Raw genomic sequence first — 16,611 nt, forward strand, 5'->3', positions numbered from 1 at the left:
TCACATTTAAATTGGTATTACATATTTAGACAAAAAGCTTGACATGTATGTTGTGTATTCTATATTCTGTGGCTATCAGAGCCAAAAATTAAAGGATTTCCCGGGCTATATCTTATAGTCACTCATTAATCTGGGTTAAAGCAGCGCGCGCGCGCACACACACACAATTTTATTTTCTGTGGCTTTTAAAACATATCCAGAATTTATTTTAAAAAATGATGTATAATTGATTGAATCATTGTTTCAGTTTCTTCGATACAGTCTAGTGTACACTAAATACTTAAAAATTATCTAAAGATAGATTTCATTAACAGATTATCCCATACTTGACAACATGATAGGTATTCTGATTCTTTAAATGTCCAAAGTTAGTGTTAAAATCGAATGGGCTCAGTAATTAATGGTCTTGTCCTGACTGAATGTAAGGGTACATCTAGATTACATGCCTCTGGTGACAGAGGCATGTAGATTAGACTACCAGGCATAGGAAAATGAAGCGGCGATTTAAATAAGTTCCGCGGTCGACATCAAAGGCATTTGTCGACCACCCAGGTATGCCTCCTGGGATGAGGCATACCTGGGTGGTTGACAAATGCCTTTGATGTCGACCACGGAATGTCCAGACTACCGCGCTGAGCCGACAAACAGCTGATCAGCTCAGCGCGGCAGCCATGTAAATGTAAATGAAGCGGCGATTATTTAAATCGCCGCTTCATTTTCCTATGCCTGGTAGTCTAATCTACATGCCTCTGTCGCCAGAGGCTGTAGTCTAGACGTACCCTAAGATTCTGTTTCTTATGAACTAGCAAGACAGAGTTTTCTATATTTTTATTTAAATAAAATAGTTTGTAAAATAGTGTAAAAGTTAAGCTTAGCTATTGTATTGTCTGTTCAAATTGGTAATATAGAATGAAATACTTATTTATACATTCATATTTCTCTTTCCCCTTCTCTGAATTAAAAGCAAATCCATTTGTGGAAATGGATCTTTAGTTGATTAAGCCTAGCACCAGCTCAAATACATAAAAATGATGTACAGGTTGGATCTCCCAAAACTGAGGCTCCGGCAACAGGAGTGGTCTGGGAGGACTACTGGTGTTCCTGGACCTAGGAGTCCTGGCTGGGAGTCCCAGTGGCAAGAGGGCTGATGGCTTGGAGCCTGGTGGGGCTGGAGCAGAGACTTACGCAGGAGCCCTAATAGTGCAGCAGGGGCCATGGCAGCTGTGGTAGTGGGGCTGGGGCCAGAGATGTAGCAGCCACAGTAGTGGGGCCAGGCCAGTCTGGGCTGCCGGGGCCATAGCATCCCGGAAGCCTGGCAGGGGTATGTCTGGGACTGGCAAAGGGGAAGGAAGGTGGTCTGGAGAGCTAGGGTTGCCAGATGGTTTCAACAAAAATACTGGACACACTTGACATTACATCACAATCTACATTACATCTTATTTAGAAAATACCAGATATTTATATTTTTCAATTTGTTTCCCAAACAGAAAGCTCAAATATTGGACTGTTGGGTTAAAAACCAGACAGCTGGCAACCCAATGGGGAGCTGGTAGAAAAGGGCCCTTCTCTGGTATGGCAAATTTACTCATTTGGGACCAGTCATGTCCTGAGGATGCAGGACCAGAGAAGTCCAACCTGTATATTAAATACTTTCAAAATTGCATAAAAAGATTGTAATGCCTGTGATTAGATAATTCATCTTTTGCTAAATACGAGCTTGATTTTACAAGACCCTACGTAGCACAGAGCATGGTAAGTAGTAGAAATGAATTTAGCAATCTGTGGGCACATATGCCCTAGAAACAGAGTAGAAACATGCACTCAAACACTCAGGGTACGTCTACACTGCATCCCTAGTTCGAACTAGGGATGAAAATGGAGACAACCGAAGTAGTTAATGAAGCGGGGATTTAAATATCCCGCGCTCCATTAACATGATCTTGCCGGCGCGCTAGTTCGAATCACAGCTGATTCGAACCAGGAAGTGCGCGCTGGGACGCGTTAGTTCGGACTAAAGCCCTTAGTCCGAACTAATGTTACTCCTCATTTTTTGACATTTTTTGAGGAGTAACATTAGTTCAGACTAAGGGCTTTAGTCCGAACTAATGCGTCCCGGCGCGCACTTCCTGGTTCGAATCAGCTGTGATTCGAACTAGCGCGCCGGCGAGATCATGTTAATGGAGCGCGGGATATTTAAATCCCCGCTTCATTAACTACTTCGGTTGTCTCCATTTGCATCCCTAGTTATAAACCTGGATTATGGAAAATATATCTAAGAAGGGGCAAACTCAGTGGTGCTTGCTTGAGTAAAACTCCCACTGGATTTAGGGAGTTGAGGAGGCTTTGCACTTTCCAAAATCATCATGATTGTTTTTTCTGCTTCACTTCTGAACACAAGATGGAAGATGGTGAATGACTGGCTGGCTCTTAGTACCCTGAATCTCATTCTAGCAGATATTTAGCATACAAATCCATGTCCATAATTTGCATTTTGGGCCTATTTAAATTTTTGACTGTAACAACTATAGTTTAGGGGCATTATTTTCCTGATCTTCTCTTCTCTTCCGTATCATTCCCTTGAACATGTATCTCTGTGCATTTCTTAGTTACTAAGGGACAGCGTCTGATAATCATACTCATGCTGAATCATACATTTCAGTCTAAATAATCTCACTGAGATAATTGCAACTAAGAGCATCACAGTATGGCTCTGTAAATGTAGTTGTAAAGTTAAATCAACTTGTTTTAATTTACAAATTAAAATAGACAATTTGAGGAACACATTTAATGCCCAACACATTAAATAGTGATATTTAGTTGGATTCTCTGTGCCAATAATAAAAGCATGTTTTATTTCATTCAATCCCAGATGAGATTTTTTTCTACCTGCACAATTTACATCATATTTTAAATTAAAAATAAATAAAAATAGAGGCATTTAGTTTTGTTTTTATGTTTATGTTTACATATGATAACTTTTCTACAATACATTACACAGAAAAATCTATTTCAAAAAGGAAACATAAAGCACTGTAAATGTTCTTCCAAGCACTACTTTTCAAAAGTGTGAAGTTAGACAAATTCGGTAAAGCTTACCACACTTTTAACTTCATCTGATTTGTATGTACCATATTTTCCAGCGTATAAGACAACTTTTTATACTAAAATACATCCCCCAAAAATAGAGGGTCATCTTATACGCCGGGTATAAACATACAGGCAGTCCCCGACTTGCAGGTACGAACGGGGCTTTTCTCTCCCCGGAGGACATGGACTGCGGGACCTCGCGGTCCCGCCGCCCGTGTACTCTAGGGCGAGAAAAGCTGCTCCGCGTCTCCCTGGTCTGCCAGGAAGACGCGGAGCAAAGCCGCGGAGGGGCCCTGCTGCCTGAGCCCCTCCGTGGCTTTGCAAAGCCTTGGGGGAAGCCGGCAGCGGGACAGCCCAGACGCGCCGGGGCTGTCCCGCTGCTGGCGTCCTCAGAGGCTTTGCTCCCGGTGTCCCTGGTCTGCTGGAGACGGTCCCCAGCAGACCAGGGGCACCGGGAGCAAAGCCTCAGAGGCGCGGCACCCCGCCGCTGCTGTGGCTTTGCTCCCAGTGCCCCTGGTCTGCTGGGGACCATCTCCAGCAGACCAGGGACACCGGGAGCAAAGCCGCAGCCGCAGCGCGGTCCCGCGCCTCTGAGGCTTTGCCAGAGCAAAGCCTCAGAAGCGCGGCACCCCACCGCCACTTCGGCTTTGCTCCCGGTGCCCCTAGTCTGCTGGGGGGAGGGGCGCAGCTAGTGCCCCCCCCCCCCCCAGCAGACCAGGCTTTTGTTGTGGACCCTGGGGCAGAGCAGCTGGGGCGCTGCCGGTTGGCCTCTTAAGGGGGGGTAGTCTTATACAGCGAGTATAAGCGAAAACCTATGTTTTAACTAGAAAATTAGGGGGTCGTCTTATACGCCCAGTCGCCTTATACTCCGGAAAATACGGTATATTGGAGAGTCTTATATCTTTCCCTGTAAGAGCATATGGGTCTGTTTTTGTACCAAAAATGAATTCTATTTCCTGATTAAATATTTCTAAATATATACATTTTATTTAGTAGCCATCATTTGATTAGCAAGTACTTTTTTTGTTAAAATTAACTTTTTTATCATAATATTTAGATGGAAGTAAGGCAATGATATTCTTCAGTATAGCAATAAAGACATGTGAATATGTTGTGGTTTATTAAATTATTTTGTTACATCTGGTAAACAAGAATTTATTTGTAGATGTAGATTTTTTTTAATAAGACACTAGCGTTATTCATTTCCATTTTTAATTTTGTTTTTTATTCAAATGAACTATATTTCAATCAGATTCATTCTTTCACAGACAGCTTGGTTAATATTTTATACATATTCTTTATCAATAAAAAATGTATTCTTAGGTCCATGGACATGAAATGTTTGTTTAGCCACCTGCCACATTTTAGAAGAAAGTCTTTTATAAATTATGATTGATTATTGACGGGTTATATGGCATCATAACTTTAAGAAGGGCTTTGCAGTTACAATTAGACATATTTCCTGTAGGCAAAAGGCCTAGGTAAGGATGTTATTCTAAGTTCTAATTGAGTTACCTCTCTTATCTGGGAATTCATTAATATAAATGGTCAAATTTCATCTCTCATTTAAATAGTAATCCACTACTCACTCTTGTCATTTGGGAACTGCAGGTATGGGCGAGAGGAATCCAGTATTCATACTGGAGCAATTTCTAAGTCTGTATAATTACAATTTCTCTTAGCAAACAACAAGATGGAAAAAGTGATGTAATTATAAAAAAAAAGTTCAGAAAAGTATAAGATAACAATTTACTTCCATATTTAGCCTTCAGTTTTCTATGTTGCTATATTAGAATGCAGATTTGTCCTAAAGGAACTTATTTAGCCATAAAATTGCATGTGAGACTTTTCTTCATTAATAAAGCTATACTTCAGCCATGTTTACTTGCATAAAAGGGCTGTTGAAAATGTAAGAGATGAAATAGTTAGATCAACAAAACTTCTTATATCACTGGGGGGGGGGGGGGGGGGGATGTACACAGGAATGTCAGACCTGGCATCAGAAAGTTACAGTTTAGAAGCAAGTGATACTAAATCATGAGATCTGAGGCCTGACAACAATCAGAAGAGAATTACAAAGATACTAGTGAATAACAGAGTTTTGCCTAAGATACAGTTTTGCATTTAGGATTTATTTTATATATTTATCTGCATTTCAGTTGTTCAAGGACCAAACATTTCATTTTGTCATTTAAGTATCTTAAATTGTAAGTAAATGAAAAGAAAAATAGTACATGACTACAGATAACTGACTCTTGACTACTTATCCATTTCTTAAGGCTAGGGGATGTGATTAAAAGTTTCAGAAGTTCTTTTAACTGTGTCTGTTTGCTGTCATACAGAATGATAAAATGTCACTGCTTTTACTGAAATACTTGTATAAAAACTATAAGGTTAAAAGAAGACAGAGAAATTACACTAATAAACCAAAGGAAATCGAGAAGAATAACAGGGTATAAGTGTGAATGCAGTATTCAGTTTTGGATGGGGAGTCACAAATCACACACTTCTAAAATTATAATTGTTTCATTCCTTCTTCCCTGAGTTACAAGTTTTAAAGTGCTGAAATTTTGCACTTATGTTGGGAACGTTACATATGATAACATATTAAAGCACATACAATTTATTCTTTAGTGTTCTTCTGTAGTTAACTTGCATTGGCAGATGAAATCAGCCACCAAAACTATATAATATATAGTGATATGTATTATATATAAAATATATATAATCTCCTTTATGCAACTGTGTGTGTGGCTGATTATATAAAAAAAATCCACAGTTTATGAAATGGTTGTGTTCCATCTGTTATGTTGGTGGTTTGGAACTCAGAATGCATTTCCCCATAGAAACAATTTAAAAAATGGTAGGTAGGTTCCCAGGGTAGCCCACAAAAACCTATTTAGCTATTATTGTCAAGGAAATACTGTGTATTTGCAATGAAAAATAATAGAAATAGTTTATTTAACCTTGATTTCTGGTGCTTGAGGCAAAGCAGGTTGAATTCAAGGAGGATGAGGAGGTAGGTGGAGATTCTGAAGGGGACTTTGGGCCATCCCCTGGCCACCACCTGTGAGCTTTTGTTTGTGCGGATTTCGTAAGTTGGCTGTTTGTAGCTCAGAGTGTGCCTGTACATCCTTAAAGTAGAATGTGTCTATTCCAGTCTTGGACAGGAGAAACATAGAGAGAAAGATGCATAATATCACTAGGTGTTTGTGATCATTGAATTGACAGTCCATTGACATCTAGGTTGCCAACTGTCTAATAGCACAAACACAAACTGCTCTCGATTTACTGCAGCCCACCTCCCTCCATTTGCTCTCTCTCTCACACACACCTTGACTCACTTGTACAGGGTTGGGAAAGAGGGTTGAGGTACAGGAAGGGGTGTGGGATTTGGGCTGGTCCAAGAGGTTCAGATTGGAGGAGGTGGTTCTGGGCTGATTCTCAGCGAGGGAGAGGGTGCAGGAGAAGGTGTAGGGAAGGGGGTGTGGGATCTGGGAGGAAGTTTGAATGCAGGAGGGAGTTCCAGGATAAGCCAGGGCAGGAGGTTAGGGAGTAGGAGAGGGCAAGGAGGAAAGCACATACCTTAGGAGGCTCTGAAAAGAGAACAGCACAACCCTATGGCATTCACTCCAGGGTGGGGGATCAGGGAGCTCCACATGCTGCCCCTGACCACTGGCATTACCCTTGCAGTTCCCTCTGGGAGCTGCAGAGTCAGTGCTTGGAGCGGAGGTAGTGCACAAAGAACCCCTGCACTCTTTAAGGGGCTACCGGATGATTCCGACTGCTTTAGGGAGTATCATGGAATGTGGGGGGGGAGGGGCGGGCACACAAGTAGCCGCACTATGATGCTGAACTGTTAGCATCCCAAATCTCCCAGTTTTGTCTGTAGTAGCATCTGAAAAATAAGGCCTGATTCAGGGAGGCTCCCAGCAAAACCTTGGTGGGAGGGAAGGGAGAGAGGGAGGCATGGAAACCTTATTGATATCCTTAATTACAGGGTACTCTATCTTTCAAAAAGAAGAGAATAAAAAATTGCTGAATTGCTTTGGTACTGCAAAAATAATTTAGGAGAAAAAAGGAGAAAAGGAGGGGCAATTAAATTGGCTTAGTTCCTGATGTAAAAATCTATAACACATTCATATTATCTAGATTATAAGGGTGAATCTGACCTCATTTATGCCAAGCTGAGCTGCACAGAACAAAGCATGTAAAGACTCACCTTTTCAGAGTATTTTGATATACACAAAATGTAATCATCAAATGTTTATAAAGGAATGACCTTCACTTAGAATGCAGCTTTTAGACTAATGTGTAACACGTTTTACAGTAAATGATAGACACCTGCTGCATTTACTTTGTGATGTTTTGGAAATGCTAGTTTAGGATAAGGCATCGATGTTATAGAAATAGTCCTGAGTGGAGTAGGGTTTCTTTCCCCTTCATTTTGCAATATCAAATATGAGCATAATGTCATTTGATCTAAATTATTACTAGGGCTGTCAATTAGTGGGCATTAACGCCTGTGATTAACGCAGGGCAGAATTAACTCGTTAAAAAAATTAAGTTGAGTTTAATCGTAGAGGTTAGCCAACCAGCATTAGCTGCTCCAGAGGCCATCTCTGTAAGGTGCAGTAATGCAAACCGCTACCAGAAGGCACACAGAAAAAAGAAGCAGCCAGAAAGGAGGGGAAAAAATGGAAGCTGTGGTTCGAGCTCCAATGGAGAAGTAAACAAGAAAAGTAAAGAAGACCCTGACATCCATCCCTTTCCCCTCCCAGGTGACTGTATTTATTAAAATAAAACAGCTGGGGGGGGGGGGGAGAGGGTTGCCCAAGCTGTCCCTCCCTCCTCTGCCCCCCCACAGCAGGGCTCACTAAGCCACTCTCTGCCTCCTGGGGCTGAGACTGACCCTCTCCCCACATCTAATTCTGGGGCTGCCCATACTGGAGTCTACTCCCCTCCCCAGCCCAAGGGCTGACCCCTCCCCCGAGCTTGGGGGTTGACCCCCCATCCTTGATCCTTATGCCACCTGCATATGGGGGGGCTGAGCACCCCCAAACTCTGCACTACCCAGAGCAGAGTCTATACCCTCTCCAGCCTTGTGCCACCCATAGCTGAGGCTGAGCTAAAAAAGGACTCTTTTGAATAGGACACAAATATAATCATTGTATAGAAGAATTTAAATTCACTACAATACTTCAGTTAGGTGAACTGAAGATTTTTTTTACAATGTAAATGTTTTGTAATAAAAAATAAACATAAAGTGTACACTATACTCTTTGTATTCTGTGTTGTAATTGAAATCAACATATTAGAAGATGTAGAAAACATCCAAAAATATTAAAATAGATCACATTCCTATTATTGTTTTACAGTGTGATAAATCAAAATTAATTTTTTTAATCGTGCGAGTAATCGCGATTAATTTTTTTAATCGCTTGTCAGCCCTAATTATTACCATGTGTAATTTCAGTTGTACTTCTTTACACTAAGACACTTATTTAAATAGACTAAAAACATCTCATTTTCTCTCATAGGGTATGTCTAGACTACCTGCCTCTGGTGACAGAGGCATGTAAATTAGACTATCAGACATATTTAATGAAGCCGGGATTTAAATATCCCCGGCTTCATTGAAATAAAAATGGCTGCCACACTGTGCCAGCTTAGCTGATCATCGGCACAGCGCACAAGTCAAGACGCTCTTCAGTCGACAAGGGAAGACTTCGTCGACCGCTCCCTTATGCCTTGTGAAACGAGGTTTACAGGAGCGTTCGACAAAGGCTTCCCTTGTTGACCAAAGGGTGTCTTGACTCACGTTCTGTGCCGACAATCAGCTGAGTCGGCACAGTACAGTGGCCATTTTTATTTTAATGAAGCCGAGGATATTTAAATCCCTGACTTCACTGACTATGTCTGATAGTCTAGTTTACATGCCTCCTGTGACAGAGGCATGTAGTCTAGACATACCCATAAAGTACAGATCAGCAGAAGAAGGATATGCTTCTTCATCATTTTGTAATCTGAGGTCAACTTGGTAATATAAATAGTGTGAAACTATATCATAAGAGTAATTTGGCCTATTTTTCTAAAGCAATGTTTGCAGATTAACGATGAAGTCTGATAATAGGTCAAATGTCCTCAACTCACTTTGGCATTGAGAGCACTCGGCACATCACAGAAGGAGGGCCTACATGCACATTTTGCAAACTCAAAAGTACTTTTCATATTGCCATATGTATGTATATGCTACAAAGTTTTTAAATGTTGATGTGGCTGTGGGCTAGAATGGGGTTTACACTCCCCCACAAAAAGGGTAAATCATAAGTGAGAATAAATTGACAAAAACAGAGAACCTGATGTTTTGATCACCTACTTTCTATGGCAATGCAGGATTGTTTTGTGCAGCATATTTACTTGTGCTTTGCACAGTCGAACTTTAAATGTCTGCAGCAATGGGACATCTACCATTTCCTTTTAAAGACTATTACTATAGATTTTACTATCAGGAAAATGTCCTGACATTTTGTGTAAACTTTTCTTTTTTTCCATGTCAATATATTAGTACTTGTCATATCTCCCCTTTCCTTTTCCTACCCTATCAGCCAAATACGTAACAGCTGTCCTCCTTAGGTATCGCTTTGCTTCACAGCTTTGTAAACAAGTGTGCGGTTTATGTATTTTCAGGTTCATCTTCTGTTTCTGAATTTCCTAAGTTAATTTCCTGTTTCCCCTGGTGTAGAATGTCACACCAGTATTGGCGTGTGAGTGTATGCGCATTGCAATGAGACAGCTTGGCCCCCCCTCTGACCCAGAAGGGGAAGAATTCCCCAATCCAACCCTGCCTTCAGGAAGCAGAGGATTAGAGCCAGAAATGTAAAGGCTGGAGCTAAGAGCTCAGTTATGCCAGACACATTCCCCAAGTTCCTGAGGTAGAAGGCTGGCCTGTACCAGCAGGAAGAGGAAGACTGGACCGGACTGTTGATGATCCCCAACTCAGAGCTGATGGAAACCTGCTGGAGATTTCGTACCCTGAAGATCTGAGGAGTGGTATCAAGCCAGGTATGGCCACAGTGGGAGATAGGAAGTAGCCCAGGGATAACCTCTGGTTGAGGAGATGGAAGTAAATTGAGTCAGCGCATTGTGGTCAGGATCCCCGCTGACCCAGTGGCAGCCGGGTCTGCCACCACTAGAGCCATGGGCTTGAATGCAATGTAGTGAGTGGGCCTGTCCCCCTGACACCCTAATCTGTGGGTGGCGGTCTCCCCTTGTTCTGGGGCAAAATGCCTGTGCTTGTCAGCTCCCCGCCAGAGCTAGGAGACCTAACGGTAACTTGGCCTGAGCATATGCCTGCACACCCTGAACTGTTGCTACCCTGCCCTGAACAAGGCCTTGGGCTTATTAACTATTGCTGAGCCTGAACCTAAGCCTGAGCCCTTGTCTCCATCCTGCTCCATCCTTTGTTGCTCCTGCAGGGCATGTAGAGGGTTTCAGAGAAAGCTGAACCATGGGGGAGGGGGCATGCATTATGAGTTATATGATATGGAGATAAAATAAAAACCTGCACTTCCACCAATTAAATGCCTCGTATAGGACTGTATGGATGATGAGTGGGTAGTGGCTCTCTCCTTTGTTAAAGTTTAATAAAAATTGTGGCTTGTTGTTTAATTCCATGCATGTTTCTGTCCTTATTTGGCTGTTGTGTTTATATCAGTGTACTTCCCTTCATATGCCACACTTCTAGGCTTTGGCTTGAATAACAAGATTATCTACTTCTCTAGAATTTTCTCTGAAGTGTGGTTGTTACAGGTTGAACCTCTCTTGTCCAGTATGCTCTGGTCTGGCAACATCCATAGTCTGGCAAGATTTTAGTTAGCCAGATGTCCATCATGGGTGTGCCCAAGTTTCCCCCAAGTCCATAAAGATTGTTTACAGCTACCAGTCCTGGCTCTCAGTGTTCTGTGCAACTGTTTAGCTCTATTTTGTCCCTAACAGTCTTTTAAGTGTACAGTAAGCAGTGGAAGTGTTGTTAATGCTGCTAGAGAAAGTTGACCTCTCAGGGTTCAGCAAATTCTACGGATTGGCACTGTTCAGATCCTGAGGTTCAACGGGTTGTACTTAAGAAGTGCTGTGAATTATTGGAGTGTTGGGATCACTTTTTAAAAATAACTGTGCAATATGTGTTGTTTTCCAATCCTTCCATCAAGTATAGCACTTGTAGCACTGTATGGCACTTGTAGATCAGAACTATTCACTCAGGATTCTATTACGAATGTTGAGATATTTAGTTTTTCTAAAACACCTAGCTCTGAGGGAAGTCAGAGGTTACAGGAGACTCTGAGTGTATTTTTATTTTATTTTATTTTTTTAAGTATCCACCCTTGTGATTCAAGAGGAAAGTATGAAAATGTGACCCAGCTCTGAGATGTGAGTTGAAGTTATTTTTACAATTAAAAAAAAATCATCTGTTGACTGAGAACAAGACTGGGAAACTTCAAGCAAAACTAAATAGTAAATTATAATGGAAATCTCAAAATAATGTAAACATCACTTTTGCTTTGGCACAATTATTAATTAACCCAAGATAAAATGTACAATGTTTAAAAACAAAACAACTTGATATTTCAAATTCATATTGAATGGTGATTTTTAGGGTCTTTGTATATTGTTCGTAATGGACAAATTATTAGTTGTTTAAAAATAAATTAAACATTGCAGGAATCATGAACTGTAAAATAGCCAGCCTATCATAATAATAAAGCTTTGTCTAAGTAGCTGCTGTGATAAAGGTTAACAGCTTATCAGGTTCAGTGGGACTTATGATAAAAAATACTTCTAAATTCCTATTCTAAAATATCAAGAGCTTGCTTTGAGGGAACACTCTGTGAAGAAGGCTAACTGTTAGAATTCTTTCTAACAGAGTGCAGGAATATCTTAGTGCTACAGTCAAGAGTGGGTTACAGGTTACTGCCATCAATCAGTAGCCTCAATTATAGACTACCAAATTTCCTGTGCATTAAGGTATATCCAAAGATCTCTGGTGCTCATTGGTTTGTTTGTTTTTAAGTAATTTAAAAAATCTGATTAAGATTTTTCAGAAATGTAATACCACAGATAAATAACAGTGATGAATAACTTGCTGAACACAAATGAAGAAATCCACTTATTGACTAAGGTCATATTAGATCCCTCACTTACTCAGGAATCAGTTTGCATAAGACAAGACTTCAAAGGCTTGACATTTCTGGAATGTTTGATTCCTGCTTGTGACGTTCTTCCTATCACATTATCAACATCATATTAGCTAATTATCTTCTAGACTTAATTCTGATGTCACTCATGATTGTGTAAATTAGGAGCAACTCATGGAAGTCAATGTGTTATCCCAAAATAAATCTGATGAAAGCGATGTCGAAATCCACCCCTTTAATTCTGTCATTAATAAGCTATTAAAAATCCTTATGTATCATTAAACTTTTGTTCCGAGTGGAATAGTGATAGTCAATAAGCTTTTTTAAACATTTTTTCAAAATAATGCTCATTTTAAAATGTCTGAAGTTGCATTGCATCCTGCTTATACAAAACAGGTTGTCTGAAAAGAATACTAGAAGCTGGGGACTTATCAGTTTGATGCAACAGAGGAGGAAAATGATGGGTATATAGGTCGATCACAGGATGACTGAGCCATCAATGTGATGTGGATGTGAAAAAAGATAAAGGTGCCCTAGGATGATCAAGGAAGGTATTTCTAGGGCACACAGGGGAGTGTTAGTAGCATTATCTAAGGCACCAATGAAACCTCATCTGGAATGGTGCATGCAGTTCTGGTATCCCATGTTTTAAGAAAGAGAAGTCCAAATTGGAACAGATGTAAATAAAGGGCTACTAGGATGTTCAAAAGGGTTGAGAACCTACCTTATATGAGGAGCTTGGTTTGTTTAGCCTTACCAAACAAGGCTGAAGAGAGAGCTGTTTCCTCTCTACAAATACATCAGAGGGATGAATACCAGGGAGGAACAAAAGTTATTTAAGTTGAGTGCCAGTATGGACTTGAGAACAAATGGATAGAAACCGGCCACTGAGAAGTTTAGGCATGAAACGAGCAAAGGTTTCTAACCAGCACAGGAGTGAAGCTCTGGGTCAGCCTTTCAAGGAGAGAGTGAGAGTGAAAAATATGTCTTCAAGACTGAATTTGATAAATGTATGGAGGGCATGCTAGCTGACAGTGACTTCCAGTAGCAAAAAGTCCCAACAGCTGTAGAAGGGACAGTAGATGGGGAGGCTTTGAATTACAACTGAGAATTCTTTCTGGGATATCTGCCTGATAAACCATGAACATATGGGCAAGACCATATTTGGGGAAGGAATATGGTTTGGGGGAAGGAATTTTCTCCCAGATTAGATAGACATAGAGTCTTGTGTTTTGTTTTTTTCACCTTCATCTGCAGCGTGGGGGCATATGCAGATTTAAAGTAGTGTAACTGGTGAATTCTCTATAATTTGAAATCTTTTAAAGCCATTATTAGAGGACTTCAGTAACTCAGAAGTTAGGAGTCTATTTCAGTAGTGGGGAGGGGAGGTTATGTGGCTTGCAATGCACAGGACTAGATGATCATAATGTTCCCTTTTGACCTTAGTGTATGAATGTGCTATACAAAGGTAAAGTGTCTGCAGGAAACTTAAGGTTTCCATGTGCTACATAATGTTGTGCAGTGCCACACTTCCTGTTGGCTCTTGGGCATGTCTACACTGCAGTCAGGAGGCATGATTTCAGTACATATAGCTATGCCCCTGCTTGCTTTGACTGAGAGCACTCACTAAAAATAGCAGTGAAACCACAGCATCTGAGGCTAGCCATCCAAGTACAAGCCCATCTAGTTCCTTGGACACCGTCGGCTATCCCAGTGTTTCTCAAACTGTGCTCTGCAGAGCCCCAGGGGCTCCGTGAGACATCTCCAGAGGCTCCGCGAGGTTGACAAACTGGAAACATTGATAGGTACGACACGTACAATCAGTGGACCGCTGGGGCTCCGCATAAATTTTTACGCTCCAGAGCCCAAAAAGTTTGAGAACCACTGAGCTATCCTATGCCATCTCCTTCACTACTTATTTGAAATCAAGGTAGGTCATTCAAAGTCTGACCAGGTATACCTACATGTGCTTCAGTCACATCTTTCGACTGCTATGTAGACATAACCTTGTCAATTCTGACACACAAACAGATCCTGAAATGGGGACCCAAGCCAAGCAACAATGTCAATCGATTTAGAAGCTTGGTTATTTAATATTAAAGTTAACCCTTTATTCTTGACTTGTATCTCTGTCTTCTTATTTTCTGCAATAGAGTTAAAGATGAAGTGTCACATTCTCTGCTGCTGGAAATTTACATAGCTCCTTTGAAGTCAGTGAGGCTGATTTACAACATTTGAGGATCTGACCCATGTGGCAGCTCAACTTGGAATTTCTTGAAATTTTCTGGATTGTGTCACAACCTTATCAATTCTTAACTTTTTATATATTTAATGGCTTTCATTCCCAGAGAATCCATTTATGACACCAGTGTAACTCACAAATTCACATAGTCCTTGCTACTTCAGCATGTAGTATTTATGGGTCATGATGCTATTTCACTAATAATTGGTAGTATAACAGATGAAATTATTGGGTCATGCATTACTATGATATATTGCATCTTATGTATGAATAATAGAAAAAGAATTGAATAGAGTATATTCCTGTTAAATGACATGACAACCAAGTTTAGCTATAATTCTAGGTGTTTCATTGTTCTTCTGATCTAACAGTTTATGAACCTTACCATTACTTTCACAGTTGAAGGGCTGCTAGATAAACTTCATGTGAAATCTAATGTTTATCTCTGTAATGTACAATTAAGAAAGAAGCAGAGGCAAAATTTACAGGAACTTTAGAGACCCCTTTGATTGTGCTGTAGAAAAACAAATTTCAAATCATAATAAATTATAGCAGATATGAGTAGAACACACTGCAATTAAGGATGACCTCAGAGCAATTTCCATTCTAATTCCCCCTTTTCAACCACACATAGCTTTCTCATGGAATTATTCAGTTCTTTGTCTCATCACAAACATGACTTTTTTTTTAAAGAATTTGAACAAAATGGGTTCAGCTGTTACTGAATTGTATCTGTACATGTAAAATTAATAAAAAGGATACAATCTCCTTTGAATGTTCCAATCAGTAAGGCTATGTCTACAGAGTAGCATTATTCCAAAATAACAAAGAGCACGTCTACACAGCAAGCGATTATTTTGAAATAATTTTGAGGTGGAGGGCTTCTTACTCTGACTCCTGAAACCCTCATTTCACAAAGAGTAAGGGAAGTCAAAGGAATAGTGTTCTTCATTTGACTTCCTGCTATATAAACAGCACCAAAAGCGGAATTAAGTTATTTCAACTTCAGCTATGCAGTTGCTGTAGCTGAAGTTGCGTAGCTTAATTCGACTTTTACCCTGCTATGTAGGTATACCCCAATAGTATACCTGGATAACTCAATGGCATTGGAATATCAGACTTGAAAGTACATACACCAAACTATTCTTGTTGAAGAAAATTTAATCTAGAAGTTTTAAAGTTATAAGCATTTTTACTAGGGGAAATTCATGTACATATAGAAAAATGTTCTCGTATTTTTTATTCCCCCCAAATTTGGCTAGATTAGTTGTGTAATAATGGAACCCTAACATGGGGACTTTTACCCCTTAATCTCCTGTGTGGCCATGTCACAATCTGGCCCTCATTAACTTAAAACAGTGTCATCAATCAATTTCATAGTATCGTGAGAGAGATTCTAAAATGATAACATGGAAAAGACCTTGAGAGGTCATCGAGTCTGTTACGTGAATACTTTTAATAAGTACCAACAGATCAAGGATGCCAAAGGTGTAAGAGGGCAATCCTCAGAGATGTGCTCAGCACTTCCCAATCCTCTAGGGATGGTAAAACAGGTTGGACCTCTATCCGTATCTATTCACCGTTTTAAAGTGCAAAACCGCAATGAATAAAACATAAGTCCAGGTATAAATTTTATAACAACAGGACTATATTGTTTGACAAAGTAAAATTTTAAAACACAATATCTCGATTTAACATTAACTCGGGGGCAGTCCCCGTTCTACAGTAACCTAAAGGATAAGAAGGGGAAGTCCCCTCAAATCCTTGAATATTACCAGAGACTTCGACGATAGTGGAGCCGCAGAAGCTGGTGACCTCAAGCCTTTGGCTGTTTTAGAGCCTCGGGCAAGGAACAACCAGGCGATCCCTCGTTGGGCGATTCGAGGCAGGATAGTCCCACGAAGACAGGAATTGGGAACGACGACCGGCGATTCGTCTTCCACGGATCGTTTTCTCGTCAGCCCTTTTCACGCTCTTCGGTAGTGTCTTGAACCGGCGATGGTAGACTCTGTACTTAACTTATTCTAATCCTAAAATAAAACCCTACACTTCTCCGATGCGCCCGTCGAACAAACACGATGACGGCTG

General features: G+C 40.5%; 1 protein-coding gene and 1 long non-coding RNA gene across 8 annotated transcripts in view; both read left to right on the forward strand.

Annotated features, from left to right (window-relative positions):
- PCDH15 (protocadherin related 15) overlaps nucleotides 1-16,611 on the forward strand; it is a 1,467,631-nt gene that overhangs the window by 334,675 nt on the left and 1,116,345 nt on the right. The window lies entirely within an intron of this gene.
- On the forward strand, nucleotides 9,029-15,750 carry LOC142830403 (uncharacterized). The gene is made up of 3 exons (XR_012905612.1): nucleotides 9,029-10,152; nucleotides 11,463-11,601; nucleotides 14,435-15,750. It is a non-coding gene; the product is annotated as an uncharacterized LOC142830403 (long non-coding RNA).

Source organism: Pelodiscus sinensis, chromosome 8 (genome assembly GCF_049634645.1).
Source record: "Pelodiscus sinensis isolate JC-2024 chromosome 8, ASM4963464v1, whole genome shotgun sequence".
Classification (NCBI taxonomy): Eukaryota; Metazoa; Chordata; order Testudines; family Trionychidae; genus Pelodiscus; species Pelodiscus sinensis.